Here is a 3,585-nt window from a genome sequence, read left to right as displayed (position 1 = left end):
TTAAGCAATATAGGTTATGATATACTCTACTCCTACTTACAAAGTGACTTTTGATAAATTTTAAGATTAGTAACAATGGGTGGTGAAAAGATGAGACTTTATGCCTCTTGGTATCCTTTGTTTACATTATTTTATGTTCCCTTTTCCACGCTAAACTTTGTTTAAGACTGATAAAATCGATCTGCAGACTGGGCGGGATGGATCCGGATCCCTGTGATCCTCCCAGACCGGAGCGCTGTGCCTGGCGAGAGGATGGTCATCTGTGTGTTCATCGCCTCCTCCTCGGGCTTCGTGGTGATAAAGAAGAAGCAGCAGGATGTGGTTAGATTTCTGGAAGCCAACGAGATAGAGTCTGAGGAGGTGGACATCACAATGTCAGAAGAGCAGAGGCAGTGGATGTACAAGAACATCCCCCCGGAGAAGGAGCCTGTTCAGGGCAAACCTCTGCCACCTCGGATATTTAATGGTGACTGATACTGTGCAGATTATGACAGTTTCTTTGAATCCAAGGAAAGCAACACAGTCTTTTCATTCTTAGGCCTGAAATCACAGTTGGCATCAAAGGAAGAACCTTAGCGAAGACAAGTGGAAGAGGACGGAGATGAATTTTGGAGCGCCCCTGGTACTCAGCACACACCTGCTTACCTAATGCATCACTGTGACAGAAGCCACATGCATTATCAGTAACTTTGCTTGCCATGGAAAAGGTGTTTTGGGAAGACATGGGTCTAATGGGATTGCATGAGTGCTTTAAACCAAATCAGGACCATGGTGGGGTTTTTTCTTGTTTTCAGAATTGCCTGCAGTTGCCTCACTCACCCGGAGGAGGTACTGTCACCTGTTACAGGTGTGCTTCCTGAATAACTGAGTGATGAGCAGATGGCACCATCAGAGAGAAAGTACTGGATCTGTCCTGGGCTGCCAGGATTGCTCAGACCTGCTTCTCTTCAGGCTGCCAAGATTGTATCCTTGAAATTAGTCTGCCAGGCTATTAAATATTTTGATCAGAAAGAAAAAAAATGATGTTGGTTGACAAAGGGCTAAAGATCTTTGCTGCAGATTCACGAATATCACTATTCCAGCGTTTGTCACAACTGAAGAAAAAGTTAGATGTTCTAGCGTCCTTTTGGTAATGGAAATTCTTACCCCCATAAATCCTCCAAGCCTCTACAGGTCTTTCCAGAAATCACTGTTGCAACAGTGTGTGATCAGAACCGAGTGACAGGGATGAAAAGAATTGCTGTTTTAAAAAAATACATGCTTCTTTATCACTTACAAAGGAAAAGTTTCACCTAATGTATAAGATTGCTTAAAAGATATATTTAAAGAGGTGCACTGACAGTTAATTTATAGGGACATAATCTGACTGGTACCTGAAAGCATTTCAGCTTTAGCAACTTTAGCAACTTATTTATGTGTAAGTGCACATGTATTTTTAAATGCAGCTCCCCTAACGAATAGCTGCCTATATATTTTGCGAAGGGATCATATTTTTCGAGAAAGGAAGATCTCGGTTAGATATATTTTATGAACACTTGATGAGGCAAATTAAAAGATACTAATATTGCTGCACAATTTAATTTTTTTTCCTGTGTTACTTTTCACTGGTCCTCTGACTCTGCCAGCTCATATCTCTGGCCAATGCACAGTCCCAGATTTTCAGAGTAACGTAGATACGTGTTTTCATTCCATATATGAACACCAATGATTTTTCAGAACAGAGTACATACAAGAAAGGGGCTGTCAGAGACTCACTCTGAATTGTACTTGGCATGTGAAATCTCTCCTTCCTTTGGAGTGGCTGCTGATAAACACTGAACCTGTCGACTTCATTAAGGCAAAGGCTCCTTTTCTGCATCCATGTCCCTGCTCACATTTTTAGTTTTTAGTTGCCAAACTTGGGAATAGTCTTGAATAAAATAAATTCAGAGGGTTGCCTAAGATATTCTGCTATTCTCAGCATCCTGATGGGAACCTGCCCTTTAGATTCTGAGCAGGAAGTTTGTAAGAAATGGAAAGAAAAGAACAGAAGAATTTAGGCCCTGTCACCTGTGTTCTCTCTCCCTCCAACTTGCTAAATGTGCACTATTCTAAAGAACTTGTTGAATGCTAAAGCTGACATCCCAGCCTGAGATTTGCATCCCAGGACTACAACCAGAAGAAAAGCATGCCACTGATTCCTATGTGACTGGAACAGATACATAATCCACAATTTTCTCTCCAAGGAAAGCCGCTGTAAAATCATGGCTATGACTGCTTAGTTGGCATTAAATACAATCCAGGTCAAATTCCACTTGATAAATCCCAGGGACTATCCAGGAAAATTTTTTTGAACTGGATATTGTGTTAAAGTCTAAGAAGGCTTAGAATTTCTTTTTTAAGATACAGCAATTTTTAAAAAGTTAATGTTGCAATGGTGTAACATACATTTTGTCTATCCTTGCCAGTGAGTACCAAGAAGCAACTTGGTAAGATTGAGTCTTGGGGTTGTAGGATCAATACAATATTTGCTAGACCAAGAAAGCTACTCAGAATTGTTTGTCTCAAAACTTCTGAATTACTCTGGTTGTAGTAGGCCCAGTATGGTTGTCCTAAACAGACTAGATGAATAGGAGTGCTAAATTATTTACCACAGTTACAGATCATCTCCCCCACCCCACATTTTCTTTTTTTTCTTTTTTCTTTTTTTTTTTTTTTTTGGAGCAGCAAAGAAATAGGAGAGACCAGCTTCAACTGGTATTATACTTGTTATGAGCGAGCTAGAAGCACATTGTGTGGCATTTTTCTCAGTACCCAGGCTCTGCAGAGTCCTAAAGTATTGCCCTCTGGGATCACACCATGTTCAGAGAATACTGTGTCCTTACTTGTGTTTTACCAGCTGAATTCCAAACATGTAATGGTTTTCTTCATCCCTTCTTTAACTAGCTGCCTTTAGATCTGGATAATCACAGTCTTAAAAATCTAGGAAAAAGTGGATGGGAATTGCAGACATAGATGTAATATCAAGAGAATTTTAAGACAGAATTTTTATTTCCTATAGTAGGCTTGTTGGGGCAAAGAAAATGTGCTGCTAAAAGTCAAATTATGCCATTTTAAAATGAGATAAAATACAGAGTGCCATCCTGCTAGGTATATGCAGACCAGAAGAAAATTTAGTTGGGGAAGTACTTGTTTTTCCAGATTCTGGTATTCTATTAAAATCAACGAGGAGAAAAGGAAGATATTTTTTTTCTCTCTGGCTCTAATATATTTTAGATTTGTTTCTGTTTTATAGATTTATTCAACACTCCCACATAGATGTTTTTATATTACATGAATTTAATAATGAACTAAACTTACTTTTGTCTTCTGTTGTTGAAAGGTACAAAAGCCTCTTTCTGGTTTGTTTTGTTTTGTTTTTTAATTTGATTTTGCTGTATAGGATTTTGCTTTTTCTAGAAATGCTTTTCGTTTAACATCTTTTCTGAAGTGTCAGAGCCCATTTTGATCTGCAAAATTATTGTTTTTAGATTTCGGTTTGTATGCATTTGTCTCTAAAAGCATTGGTGAAATCTCAGATTTTATATTCATCATTAAAGAGGAATA

The 3,585-nt window shown here is 38.7% G+C and overlaps 1 pseudogene across 1 annotated transcript; it reads left to right on the top strand.

The window, feature by feature from the left end:
- Positions 1 to 252: 252 nt before the first annotated feature.
- Positions 253 to 759, top strand: LOC309812191 (SH3 domain-binding glutamic acid-rich-like protein 2; annotated as a pseudogene). The gene has a single exon. The product of its transcript is annotated as an SH3 domain-binding glutamic acid-rich-like protein 2 (transcript).
- Positions 760 to 3,585: the final 2,826 nt, after the last annotated feature.

Source organism: Mesoplodon mirus (assembly GCF_964341445.2).
Source record: "Mesoplodon mirus genome assembly, chromosome: 11".
Classification (NCBI taxonomy): domain Eukaryota; kingdom Metazoa; phylum Chordata; class Mammalia; order Artiodactyla; family Ziphiidae; genus Mesoplodon; species Mesoplodon mirus.
The sequence above is the reverse complement of the archived record's forward strand: the minus strand, read 5'-3'. Positions and strand labels throughout refer to the sequence as shown.